This window comes from Lolium perenne, chromosome 4 (genome assembly GCF_019359855.2).
Source record: "Lolium perenne isolate Kyuss_39 chromosome 4, Kyuss_2.0, whole genome shotgun sequence".
Taxonomy (NCBI): domain Eukaryota; kingdom Viridiplantae; phylum Streptophyta; class Magnoliopsida; order Poales; family Poaceae; genus Lolium; species Lolium perenne.
Genome location: NC_067247.2, coordinates 368,940,912 through 368,955,700, shown reverse-complemented (window position 1 = coordinate 368,955,700; position 14,789 = coordinate 368,940,912). Strand labels below are relative to the sequence as shown.

At 42.7% G+C, this 14,789-nt stretch overlaps 1 long non-coding RNA gene across 13 annotated transcripts; it reads left to right on the top strand.

The window, feature by feature from the left end:
* Positions 1–301: 301 nt before the first annotated feature.
* On the top strand, positions 302–4,915 carry LOC127326919 (uncharacterized). Of its 13 annotated transcripts, none has more exons than XR_011744021.1 (9): positions 303–730; positions 1,022–1,134; positions 2,064–2,181; positions 2,527–3,049; positions 3,119–3,210; positions 3,315–3,416; positions 3,504–3,585; positions 4,123–4,705; positions 4,788–4,915. It is a non-coding gene; the product is annotated as an uncharacterized lncRNA (long non-coding RNA). The 13 variants fall into 13 exon arrangements; XR_011744020.1 differs by having other exon boundaries at positions 2,005–2,181; XR_007868208.2 differs by having other exon boundaries at positions 303–1,134; positions 2,005–2,181; positions 2,527–2,594; positions 2,676–3,049.
* Positions 4,916–14,789: the final 9,874 nt, after the last annotated feature.

Here is a 14,789-nt window from a genome sequence, read left to right as displayed (position 1 = left end):
ATACAAGCTCCAAAATCTTGTGGAATTATACACTATATAAAAGTTAAACAGATTAGCGCATCGTTAGCGATTCTCATACTGTAGATGAGGTAATTTCCTACGTTTTGCTTCCTTCGTTACGTGACGTGTGTCCCTCCCTCTGATCCATTGATAATTTTGAATTTCGTTTCTCAATTTTTTGGGCAAGAATGTTACCGGATACCGGCTAATCCGTTCCTTCCTTTTTCTATCTCTCCCGGTAACCCCGAAACGGTCGTGGTGATTTATCCTTTTTATTTTTAGTCGCCGCTTATTTTGGTTGTTCGTGAAGCTAGAACGTGCAAGCGTGGATCTCCTAAATTAGCACGCCTTCTCTGCTGGCGACTCAACGCCGCTTTTCCATGCCGTTTGAGAGAACCAGGCTTCCTTCCTCTAGAAAGATCCACCCCGCCCCGCCGAAGTTGACCTCCTCAACCTCTCGCGCAGCCGGAGGAGACTGGAGTAGTAGTACCGGAGGGAATCATGGCACGGGAGGAGCGCCCACAGCGGAGATATGCAGGCGGGTTGTCGTCCATGTGTCCTTGCACGGTTGCTCCGACCTTCCCCCTGCTCGAGCCCTCCTGCTCCGAGGCCCCTCCCCATGGCCTGATCTTTCCAGTCCGAGGCCCCTCCCCATTGCTGCCGGCCTTCTCTCCCCCTCCCTCTCTCTCCAATCTTCAAAGGGGAGTAGCGGCGCTGACGGCCGGAAAGGGCGAGTCCTTCCCAATCTCCTCCTTCCGATTTGGTTTAGTTTTTTTATTTTTGCCTTTCTTGCATCTTTCCATTCATGCGTGCCTCCTTGCAAGTTATTGGATTTTGTTCGCCCTCTCTGCTCCATTGCTCCTCGTTTGGTTCGCGTATGGTCTTCCTGCATGTTCTTCTGTCTCCAAGTCCCTGCGCCTGTCTTTGTTTTTCTTCTTTTTTTCTTCCTTTTCCCTTCCTTTTACGCGCATCTTCTACCAATTATTTGATCGTATGCTCATCGTCCTGTGTTTCCTTGCAGCTCCTTCCGGACGGCTCACTCTATTCCATTGCATAAGCATGAAACATAACATCAGATTCAGTACATGGAACTACAAGACTGAGAAGCAAAAGTCTTTTTCTGGCCCTTGGCAGGTACCAACACTACAAAGCTGAAAGAAAAACTTAAATGCTACTGTTTCTTTACCGTCTCAGACTCCAAGGGGCACCTTAATTTTGTCCCTCGAGCAGCAGGTGGACAATACCCATGCGGTGGTATATATTCGGGCTGTTATCCATAATCTAAGGGGTTCATATTTATTGCTCACTGTTCACGCAGAGTGTCAATACCAATCTGTATTTCATTTTAGTGGAATGATCAGTGGTTCATACATTTTATTGGTAACCTATGCAAGTGTTTCAGTATGCCTAAATGCACCATACATTTATGAGCAGTGTGAGATTGGATTCTTTTATTATGGTTCAATAATCTTTCCCTGGTCTAGGTTTGTGGATTTCCTTTGTTGGACCAGAAAAATAAGATGGAAACTAATATCAAGTTGTTTAGTTTTTGGCTCACACTGCATTTTCTTTTGGTTATTACAAATGTCAAACTAAATCAGATTCACATGTGGCTTAATACTTATAGTTCTACTACTGCATCCCCTTTTTAGGGTGTTGCTTCTTTCACCAGCTCCACAATAATTGTTTTCCATTTCACATGTAGTTATGCATCGACAACAAATACAAGAAGGTTGTTTCCTTCTATTTGGCCATAGTCTGTTATCTGTTATGTAGAAAACAAGAAAACAGTACATACAGCACTGTGATTTGTATTTTTACTTATACATATGCCTCATAGGTACTCTGTATTTGTTCTACCTGATGTTACTTGCAGGTTCACCTGGGCAGTTTATTTAATATAATTTTGCTTCCTCTTCTTTTTTCGTTGTGGTATATAATACATTCCTATTCTATTGTCTTAATCTAGGTTTTCCTAATAATGATTCTTCATGATGATCTTAGGTTTTCAAATTGTGTGTGGTACGATCTGGTATTAATGAAGTGCTCCTATTTCCTGTCAGTTGAGTTCTTGAAGCGAATGGGGAGGTCAGTCTAGAGTTGAAGTACTTCATGGTTTTTCTGCCAATTGGAGCGCCCTGGGATTATAAGCTAATGCATGATGTGTGCCTTTTGGTTCAGGTATGCAATCATGGGCTGATATGATTAATTTGGTACTTGATGACATGCACCGCATATTAGTTCTACAACAGCCAATGAAGTTTGAGATATGAGTTATGGATGTTCAACTATGAAAATAAACTTACTGGACATTACAAGCCACTATCTTTTGTTTCATGTATATCATCATTAATTAATTAAATCTGAGCTCATATTTAAGAAACAATGATATGCAGTCATCACTTAGTTTATATCAAAGAATTCTAAACATGTATCATCCCTCACATTTTTTATTGAAAAATTATAGGAGCAGGGTGTGGTATGTGCCAATTAACACATTTTGTTATTGTTATTCCAATGGTTTAGAGTAATGTGATTTCTGTGGAGCATGTCATACACTGGCAAAAGAATTAATCCATGGCTGCACTTAATCGGTAACTTGCAGCCGTCTCTTTCTCTATCGTTGTGTGTGTACGTATTTGTTGGATAATTTGTCCCACTGCATTGTTTCATAGGTTCCATTCCTCACACTGGAGACATTTAATATATCAATGAGGTTGTGAATGGCTTGCGGAAAGAGTAGCTTGCGTTGTTTTTTTAGCGTTTGCCAAATCAGGATCTAGACCATCTCCTTTCAATACTAACTCTTGAAAATTGATAATAGCATAGTTGTTCATTTTATCGACAGCTTCTCCACTGCCCCATCTACTACGCATCCGAAACCCTAGCTCCCTGTCTGCTGCTCCTTCCAAGCCTTACGATGTGCCAAAAGCGTGATTCTACCTATGAATTACAACCGTTCCCTGTCTCCTGCCCCGCTTGACATTTTTTAGACTATCGGTGGCCGCTGCTTCCCCGCAACAGGCTGTTGATGGGTGATTGGGATGAGGTCAGACATTGTCTTCCCTTCGTTCTTCTTTTCCTATTTTTTCTCCTCATCAGCATGAACGCCTGGCAGCGCATATGCTGGGTGGTGCTCGAGTGGTAGCGACAACGTGGTGGACTGCATCTTATGAATTCATTGTTTGTTCCGCTCTTCTAGCATAATCTGTACGTTATAGTTCACAATTTACTTCTTTCTGCTAATATATGCCATCATATTTGTTATTGGAAGGAGATGTGTTTTTCTGTTCTAAATTTCGATGAAATCGCAGGACTACCAGTACGATGCCCAGATTCCGTGTTGTTTCCAGTATGGTGATTTAATTGATTAGTCTTGAGCTTCAGCAGACTGCAACAGAGCAACTATGTGTTGTGTAAGCATGCACTGTTTCTTAATCTAATTACTGAGGTGCTCAGCAACCTTCCTTTGTATATTAAATTTTGCTATTTTATTTCACCAGGTGGAATTCCTTTATCCATTGTTTGGCTTCTTCCTACTTTACCATGATGCATTGTTGCCAAGTAGTGTCCTGCTACAACTAGGTAAATCAAGTACCAAGTCCATGAGGCACCTGTACTTTCTACTCATAGAGGCGTAAATCAGTGGACGGAGATGTGAAAAATGGCTCAATGCAACATAATTACAATGTAGATCTTGCAAATTATTAGCTGAAAAGTAGGTAAGATTAGAGGTGGTGTACAGGTCAATTAGTTCACATTCCATTCAGATTTACGAACTTCTGAAGCTCCACTAGCCTTTCTATGACTTTGCTATAGTGATAAGATAAGAGGTGGTGGTTTTATGGTCATAAACATCAGGTCACGTCTTAGGTCAATTTATCCTATAATTAAACATATTGTTTTTGCTGTCCCTGTTAGAAAAGATAAGCATCTGATCATGTTTTTGGTTAAGTTATCCTAAAACTAGACAGACTGCTTTTGCACTCCAAGTTGAATATTTGTTACACGGTTCATTCTGTTTATGAACGTGTAGCAGGAGATTGGTTATAATTATCCTTCTGCTCAAAATTATTCCTTATTTGCTCCTTCGTTTCATTCCTCTCGGGAGATGTCTTCCAGATATTTGCCTCTCACCTGTCATGGATGAGTTTGCTTCTGAAGGCAATTGGTTTTCTATGGAAGGCAATATTGCAGCTCATACTTACACTTACGGTTCTTGGGATGCTTCTGAGGAAGATTCACTTTTTATGGAAAGCGATGTTCCAGCTGCCTATAATGTTACTTAGAAATATTAAGCAATCCATTGGCCAATATTATGAGGCTTGAAGAATGTGTTTTCAAAGCAGAGATAACGATTGGGAGCAACAAAGGCCAGCGCTTATGCGTACCAATAATATTTCTGAATGCTTCGTCGTTGAGATGGCCTTTTACATTACAACGCCATCAATACGCAGTCTGCCTTTGATATGTGATGTCCGTGAACAAGAAACAGGGACAGACTCTCGGAAGAGTAGGTGTGTAATTGCCGAAGCCGGTATTTTTCAGTTGTCAGTTCAACTTTGCTATTTCAAGAGTAACAGCCAGACACGATTGAAAATAGTTGCCACAAATGAAAGCAGCAAAACAAGCACTGAAACTAGGAACATTATATACCCAGAAGTTCCTGACAACCTACATAAGTAGTGTACAGCGACACTTGCAGGTATGGTTACTGATAGCCCTGATATTCAGTAAACAAACACTCAGTACCATGCTCTAAACATCTGCCTATTTCTCTGTGTCAGGGTATCTACTTCCGACAAGTCAAATGTCTTGATTTCCTTTCTGCTACGCGCTTTCAGTTCGATGGACCCTGTTATGTACCCGGCATCTATTTTCAGTCCTACTATGGGTTACATGTCGATTGGGATCACCTTTTTCGATAAAGGGAATATATTAATATCAAAAGATACCAATTACACCCAGCCTCTGCAACAACGCCCCACCCTAATGGCAGTACGGATGCACACAGCCAAAAAAGAGAAAAGAAAACTAAGAAATAAAAGTCTCGCTACAGCCTTCTAGACCTGGTAACAGCGATACAACCACCACCGTGACAACACCTGAAGTACAGACTCTCCAAAAGCGACGCCCCCAAGAAGGAAACAGTGCACTAGCACCGTCGTCGCCCGACCAAAGGTCTTAGGATTTCTCCCTGAAGATAGTCCCCACTCTCAAAACAATGCCTCCAACAAGAACATTGTCAGGCACAACCAGTTAAGGCCAGACCTTGAGTTTTCACCCTGAGAGGTAAGACTCCGAACTTCCACTGTGCTGCCACCCCCACATGCATACCACTGCTGCAAGCCCGGAACGCCAAGCAGATCCCTCAGCATCACGTTGACTCGAACCTCCTTTAGTCAGTCCACCAATCCGGCCTTCATGATACTCCTTCTTCTGACTTCACCATTGACCAAAAAGTCACCAGATGTCAACACAGAATATAGCTTCGCGGCGCTCCCTCCGGAACCAAACGGTCGGAATAAAAACATGGGTGCGCGCGACCGAATACCACCCGATCCAGCAAACTGCAGGCAAAATATGCATTGTTCCATTCGCCAGCGGAGGTTTCCGAAACTCATCTCTCCAGCCAGATCAAAGCAAACTGATCTCCGGTAGATCTTCATCTTCGCTTGCGAGAACCCTAGGACCGTAACCTTCATTGGGCGCAGTCGTCCGGTGGCGCTGACAAAAGTGAGTCCTTAAGACGTGTTTCCTCGAAGCCACACATGCAGATTCGCCTATATGGTAGTTCTGCTAGGGGGAGAGGTGCACATCTTCAGCCAATGATGCCTCCGGTCAATCCAGCATGAAGTGCTCTTGCTTCAGCCCAAGAACTTGCCATCCTCAGCGCATGTGTCGTCGCTGGACATATTATGTGTCGTCGCTGGACATATTGGGATCACCTAAGACCCTGTTATGTATAAATGGTCAGCGTATTGTATTCTAAGGACCATATTTGGTATCTGCTCCATTTCAAATTTTAGTTAGCTTACCTTCCTTCTCCAAGACGATCAGACAAATCCTTCTTTCATGTTCATGCTAACCTTAAATAATGTGAACTTAACTGTATCTCATAGCTCGCATCGACCATTGCACAAAAGTAACACGACAACAGCTACCCAGACCTCACTTGACAGACTCAGTTGATCATATCCAATTAGATATCGCCCTCCACCACGCCACCATATAGGCAACACCTCTATCACATTGTTGACTGGCTTGCATCGCCATAGACGACCACGGGCGCGGCGTGCCGCCGCGCCAGGGCTTACTAGTATTCCCAACAACTCGTAGTTTTGCTTGCTTCATCGTATTTCGTCGTGTTAGCTAGGCTTAATTTGTAGGGTGTGTCTATGTCTCATTTTGACCGAGATTTTCTTATGTCTCAGTCAACTTAGAAAAGTGCAACTGCAGTTCAAAGAAAAAAGTGCAACTCGGTCCAGTTGCATATTTCTGGCAGAAAAGTGCAACTACACTTTTTTAACAGAAAAGTACAACTCAAATCACTTTTTTGCAAATGACTTAGACTTAAGAAAATCTCAGTTGACTGAGACATAGCAAAACCGTAATTTGTTAGATGTGATATGTGCAATCCAGATTTTGTAAGCTTGAGAGTTTGGTTAAAGTTGGTGGTGTGTGTATTTCTACACGATTTAGATAGTAAGGAGATTTGAATTAGAAGATTGCATGCTACTGAAATTATCTCACGATCACAGCTAGAACTGATTCTTCCGCAGTGGCTTGTTGTTGAAAGATCTTCTTTCGACAGAATCGATTCTTCCACAGTGGCTTGTTGTTGTCGCCGATGAAAAGTGGCTCTAGCATGAGGTTTTGTGCCTAGCGATGGATGACCTGGTTCGCACACTCGCACAAGCTTCAGGCCTGGTTCTACGACTCCTTCCCCCGGATTTGACATGGAGGTACTTGCAATCTCTGCCGTCGGATGCACCTTCCTTCATTCCTTGCATCGTGCCTGGGAGGTACCATGAGGTACTAGTACTTCTCTAGAGAAGTACCTCCTTCTCCTTACACCTAACTAGTACAATTGTCCGTGCGTTGCGACGGCCAAATTTTTTAGGCTTAAGTTCGTGATACAAAATTAGTTTCTTAATAAATTTAAAATAAATCAAGAAGTCGGAAAATAGCGGTTCTTGCATCAGGAAAGAAAAATATCCGTTTCCAAGTTGCACATGGTACGTTGTCGTATGTATAATCGTATCATGTCCCAAAATCTAGCAGCTTCAGCCTATCCACTATACCCACTGTAGTAAGAGACGACCATAAGCAAGGTACCAGGGTTCATCCCTGTTAACCGTTATGTCGCCACAGTGGCGGATGGGTGAAGGAACTCACATTCTTAGCACGCACCTAGGGCGGCACGAGGGACTCTAGTCAACTCACAGGAAAGGGAAAGTTTTGCCTTCCATTTGATTTTTCTTTGAAAAACGAACTCTGCAACCTCTCGGGCGTCTAGGGATCATCCAAGATTGTTAACAACAATTTGTGAAAGTTTTGCAAAGTCCTTTTACTTTTGCAAATTATGTCGTTGATTCTGAGGTGTCAGCGGATTCATTCACAATTGAAGAAAACAATGATTATATTACTTGTTTTGTAGCGTCACATTCTGATGTGGATTGAATTTTGGAACCTTTTTAGAATGATTACTGTACACTATGACTCAATTTTCACGTTCAAATTAAATAAACGATTACATAAAAAATGTGAGTGTAGAAATGAGCACAATAGAACATCTAATTAAAAAAAGTCACAACTATTTGATGCCCGGCTATTCTAGACTCTTCGAATTTGTGAAGCGTATGGATCAACAACACGTAAATACGCTTCACCAAAGAAGTATTTTATAATTCACTACAATGCCATATACAGTCTTGTGATCGCATTGAAACTTTGTAGTCAGAGAAGTTATCGAAAATCTACTTCCTTCGATCCATAATAAGTGTTGTTTGAACTGAAACCACATCACTTATTATGGATCGGAGGGTACTATAAGATAAAACAGTTCTATGGAAAATTCATATAAATAAAATGTGCAAATAACAACTCAAAATACCAGCAATCCAGTACAACTACATTCCTCGCCAGTTCATCAATACAGAGGGATACGTAGCCCGTGGAGAATACTGCGCTTTAATTGATAAGCACATGCACGTACAGTGCGGCCGTGCGCGGAAGGAGCTTTCAGATAGGACGTGTTGAGCTAAGCTAATACAGCTCCAACTACCGTCACATAAATACTTTCATATCCGATTGATTGATTGAGATTCCATGTGTACGGGACATGAACAGGAATAGTTTCGTCGATCCATCCATTTTGCAGCTGGAATGTTGGATGGATGATCATCCATTTTGCCTTTGAGATACGCTGGGTATGCATCGCCAGCCCAACGGCTTGCACGTACGTACAGTGCTTGCGGCGGAAGAGGAGCTTAGTTTTCGTTTAGGACGTACTTGGCCATCTAAACAACTCTCCAGCTACCTAACATGGATCGCTTGTTCTATCGATTTCAGGAACACTGAACATGAGCAGTTCCATGGAAGTTACTGAGGAGTAATGACGGATCAAGTGGCGCGCTTGCTGGGGCCTGGGTATACATAGTGCCGTGGATTTGATAAACATCATATGCCCCTCATTCTTGATCCAGACGTAGTACGCATCCCCACCCTAACCATCTTCTTCCGCACAACCACCGTCTCTCTCGTGTGTCATCTCCCATCTAGTCATCTCTCTCCTCTGTCTTCGTCTCCTACTTAACCACAATGCTAACCGTCAATACCATTTCCCTTCATGTACTAATCCGTTCAGAAATAAAAGCCTTTTAAAAATGCTAACTTGGCTTCCTAAAAAGGCCATATGCATAGCTCGATGCAGAGGCTGGGCATATCCCCCTTTCGAAAAAAGCTTCCTAAAAAGGCTTATATTTCGAAGCGGAGGTAATACATAATTAGTTTTTTTTTCGAAATGGGGAAAATATCATCTCAGCTTCTGCATCCAAGGGATGCACACGGTTTTTTTATTAGATTATTCACAACACCTTACAAGAACAATTAGATAATACGTAATTAGTGTATCTCATCCTCGGTTTGCTTTCTATTAGTGGACCTATAGCCATATTCTTTCTTGCAGCCGTACGACATCATGCAATCTATGCACCACACACTACAGCAGTCTAGTAGGTTTTGATTGATGTCTAAACTATGATGATGAGTTTCTTCTTCTAGAATATGAGGGTATGCACCTAAGGGAAAAGAGATGGTTTTTTGTGTTGTATGGCCACCTCCACCTCCATCTCCACCAGACATTTGGGCAGTAGGCCAAATGACACCGAGGCACCTCTGCTGGTTTGCTGCAAGCACTGCCAAATTTAAGAGATGGTGTTCTTTTTACGGGCCGATAATATGGAAGAGACTTGGAAGGTTTTCGACGAAAAAGTTAGGCTTGGAAAATATTTAAAGAGGAGTATTCTAAGGCTAAAGAAGAGGTGAGAAGGAGGCATTTCGAGTTGATCACCATGAGAAGGGTGCTCCTAAACTTCCCCACCAACAATATGCTATCGATACAGGAAACACATGAGAAGAAGCACAAAAATTCTCAACCAAACACTAGGCATTTGACATCTTTAACCATAAGACATTTAGTTGGATACGGCTCCACAAACCGCGGCATTCTAATGTTGCGATATATATTGTCAACATATTAGACAGTCAACCATATGCTTCTTAGCAATAGTTGCAACATATCTACAAAGCCATATCCTTAGCTTTCCATGCCTTCTCGTTTGTCACATATTGTTGTCAAATATCAAAACATCAATTTCACCGAAAAAGCTGCTACGAGGGTGGGTATAACTTTGCTGGCTAGGCACATGTGTGCCACTAAAAGTAGATGTGTGTTGACGATGCTTGCCTCGTACGAAGAAAACGTCACTGGAAAATATAGCTACTTATCTTCGCCTAACGAATGAAGACTTCCTCGCTTTGGCCTTACAAGGACACACTTTCTTCTCGCACATCACAACATGTAGTTTGTTATATATGACTTGAATACTATCCTCGCTCGTATGCAAGGAATATATTAAGGAATGGGTCTAGTGAAGGAAGGGACCAAGAAAGAAATTTGTAGCCCAGAACATTAAGCAGGAGTTCATAACGTATGAACGGAAAGATTCGAACTATTGAAGCCTACCCCAATAATCGGTATCATAAAAAGGACTCCTTCTCGTAAATTATAGGCAATCATCGCATTATTTACTTTATTATGATATTGATTTTGATACAATGGATAATGGAAGTCAAAGCTACTTGATGTCTGACCGAGGCAAAAAGAAAAAAAGAAAGAAGAGAGTTAAAGTACAATAGAACTTTGTATTTGGTAGAAGTTCTTGACAAGTTCCAAGTGGAGGAGATTAAGAGGTCATTGAAAAATTCTTCCTTTTAGTTCTCTTCGATGTATCGATCATGCATTTCTAAACCACATAAGTTGGGGGGGGGGGGGATGCGCCCCATTAGACAGCCTCATAAGGCGGACAAAATTTTCATGGATACGTCTTATGAACATCGTTTTTAAGACATCTTTCTATCCTACCCCCATGTGTTTCGAAAAGGGATATGAGTCATCCCCTTTTTCGCTCATGTTCCCAAATTGGGAAAGGTTGATGAGACTCATTCGAGCAGATATAGTAGGTTCTTTTTTGAATGAATATTAATATTCATATTTGTATTTCCACATTAAGCGTGCATATTTGGTAAGGTAATGATGCCTTTCGTAATCTAATTGAAGCTAGTGATACCAGAGATCAGACTCGAACAACTTATGAATTTTTTAAGGAATACATCGGGAAGAACGCATTAAGGTTTATGTTTGACATCATACTCCTGTAGCCAGCTCTTCATGTAAACAAAGATTTGAATTTCTAATCTTCATATATAAAAGTTCATTGTAGAGGTTGAATTCACGCTTCGTCCTTTATAACAAGATGAGGCGGATCCAGCCTATATTCTTATAGGTTCAAATCTTTTATGGCTAGGAGAGAAAGTCTAAAATCTCTAGACTCATGAGTACTAGGATAATTGCAACATGCCTCAGATGGATACATCGATGTCTTCAATGGGATACTCCTCCACTAAGTATAACACATAAGGTTGGATATATCCCGATCTTCAGAATTCCATTCTTTAAAAGTTTCAATACCTCCATGACGAGGGAGCTCCTCGGCAATGCCCACCATGAGGGGCTTAGGGTTGACGGAATCCTGCAGGCTAGCACGAGACATCGGATACCAAACAAACGGGGAGAGAGATTTACCCAGGTTCAAGGTCCTCGATGAGGTAAAACCCTTACTTCATGCTTGTATGATCTTGATTTATCGAATATATCGGGTTACAATGGGGTAGCCGATAGGCTGCTATAGTCGACACACCGAGAGGCAAGGATTCTAGGATTTGTGCTCTAAGTTGCGGTGTTTCTGCGTATTGTTGTTCTGATGTTTGTCAGACCCTCTCCTAGCCTTTATATAGCAGGCCAAGTCCCGAGAGTCCTGTCCGAACTCGACTAGGTTACATTGAGATCTAGTTTAAACTTTCCTTTATCGACGCCTTCTTGCATTGTTCATCAAGAATCCGTCTCCTGGTAGGTATCCTTCGCTGCAACTAGCGTATGGGTCCACCTTGGTCTTGGACAATCTTTATGGGCCCCTAGTAAAGGGAGGTAGACTAATGTCGGGTACCAGAAGGGTAATGCCCACATCAGTAGCCCCCCGAGTGACCGGGTGAAGCAAAGCTTCGGGCAGGGACTATAGTAGACTTCATCTTAATATCTTTATTAGTTGAAGAAAATTGAATCTTCTTGTTTGCTATGAGGTCGAAATTGCTTTATATCGGGTGCGCGTCCAGCGCTCCCGATGGGAGTAGCCACCGAGTCTAGGGATGGATGTTTGCAACCCTGTGTAGACTCAACTTGTACTACTCGAAGATTTTTTTCTTTCGATGTTTTCGTAGCTTCCTTCATCATCTAATACTTTTACTATATCGGGTCTTCTAAGACTTCAGATGAAGTCATGAAATTTGGTTGTATGTAACGGATAGAAATAACGAGCCCAACCTTACTCGATAAATCAATGATGGTTAACTGCCGATGGCAAAACAACGTTGCTCTACACAGAATCAAGTCCCCGGGCTTGATCCTGGATTTGTTGGAACCTTTGGGTTTGTTCTTCTTTGGATCTATTTGATTATTGATGCTTTTGTTGCTTTTATCGGTGTGCGTCCAGCGCTCCCGATGGGAGTAGCCCCGAGTCTAGGGACGGATGTTTGCAACCGTGCGTAGACTTCAAGTCGAGTAGCCAAAAGTAATAGATTCCTTTAGATGTCAATTTTATTCGAATGCTTCATCAAAGGGAGCCGATAACCTTGATGACATCATCAATGACGTTGTAGCTGCCTGTGCAGTATGTTTTGGAAATGACCGAACATTGCGCTCTAACCAAGGCGTCTCCTCGATTTCCGCATGTAGTGGAGGTATTTGGCATGTGGTGAGCCATGTCTGCACCTAGTTTTTACGGCACGAATCCACAGGCTAGATTCTGAGCGTCTTTTTCCTTTATAAAGGGAACCTAGAGATTTTACTCATCTCTCCCCTGCCATCTTCTTCTTCTTCCTTCGTTCTTGCATCTTGTTGCTACTGCACCCTTATTGCCGCCATGCCCAAACCACCAAAGTCCTTAAGAAACCTCACTAAGATGGTTAAGAAGAAGGGCACCGCCGCCGCAGCTAGTGCTACCACGAGCACCACTGGCCCCAAAGCCGCCAAGGCCGCACCGAAGAGAGCTGCTCCAGATGCCGCCGCCACTGTCAGGGATGCTCCAGGTGATTGGACTGCTTCTACAATGACAAAACGTGACGAGAAGAAGGTGCGAAGCATCGAATTGATCTCTGACAGAGAGGAAGACATTCGACTGCCAGGTTCAGATTCTCGTCCCAATCCTCTTGCCGGATTTACTATAATGTTTGCTGCTTTCTTGTTCCGCGGATTGTCCTTGCCAGCGCATGAGTTCCTCCGATGTCTTTTGCTTTCATATGGAATCCAACTTTGGCAGTTGACCCCTAACTCTATCCTCCATCTTGCAATCTTCATTACCACTTGTGAGGCTTTCCTTGGTATCGATCCCCATTGGGTTCTATGGAAAAAGATCTTCGTCAAACGGTACAGTGGCAGTAATGGACCCTACATTACTGGTGGAGTTGGCTTTGTTGTTCGAAAAGAGGTGAACTACTTCAACTTTCCGATGAGAAAATCTATGCAGGGCTAGAGGTTGAAGTGGTTCTATCTTAGGGATCCATCGACACCTGGATGCAACACATGCCTGCCGAAGTTCGTTGATGTGCGATGTCAAAAAAATCTTGGAGGAACATACTGAATGCCGAAGAAAAGATAACAACTGACAAGTTGTATGACATAATATTGGAGATAAAAGACGTTGATGGTCAAACAATGATCGGTAACGAGGTTGTTTCCATATTCCTGAGGCGTCGCATCCAGCCAGTTATGTCTAGAGCGTACCAAATGTGGTTATATTCGGGTCCCACAGATGAGACTCGAGTCAATGTTGCAGAGTTGTCAGAAAAAGAATTGCTAGACGAAGTCAGGCGCTTGACTTATTTTAGCCAAGAGGATTGTACTCCGTTGTTGGCTCTCCAAGATCCGTATGAACTTACTCACCAACCAACTGAGGTAAACATTTAACTTTCCTATGCTTGTGTCGATACTTTGTATTTGATATCTTTGTTTCGACTCATTAGACTTTCGCTTGCTTCGACAGGTCCCTGTTGCTGTTAAATATTTTCCGGTTGTATCTGAGGTTGAGGAAGAGCCTGAAGATGGTGATTCTACAGGCAATGTAGAATCTGACGTTGAAATAGCCGAAGACAGCAAAGCCACCAAAGAGGAGGACAATAACCCTTTCAACCCCGAAACCCCTTCTGCCGAATATCATAAAATCCTTGACGATGAATTAACCGATATAGAGGAGTCGAGTCAACATGACAATGATGTTGATCGTGTTGCTTTTGTTAATGTAGCCCCGGGGACGTCTGCTGCCTAGCCACCGACGAGGCCATCAGACGGCTTTGCCAAAGAAGATGATCTCCTCTTCGACTTGTAAGTGCTTCTTTCTTTCAAAGTTGATCTACATTCTTTTACTAATATTACTGATACAACCACCCATACTTTTGTGTAGCGACGAAGTTTTTGCAGAGCCTCCTTCGAAGAAGGCGAAGACCAGCTCCAACAAGCCAGCTCCAATCGCGGCTACAACACAAACTTCACCAAAGGAAGTGCCAGCTGCCTCTTCTTTCCCGAAGGGAAAAGAGATTCCTTCGACCGCTACCTCCTTCCCTTCGGCCCCTAGGGAGCACGTAAGTATCGTAACTTTTGCATTCTTGATGATGATTCTCCCTCTTCCAGCCCCCGAGTCTATATTCGGCTGCTTGCAGTCGAATGTAGACTTAAAGAAAGGTCAATATATCTGTAACATCTTTGTCTTGTGTCATATTACAGCCTATCCAAGCCGCCATAAAAATAATAAAATATTTGCCTCCCGATTCACTCTCCTTCAAGCTAAGAATGCTCGGCTTCAACAAGACGCCCAATCGAAATTTTCCCAGCTTGACCAGGCAGCTAAAATAGCAACCACTGCTCGACAAGAGGCCGATGCGCTTAAGAAGGAGCT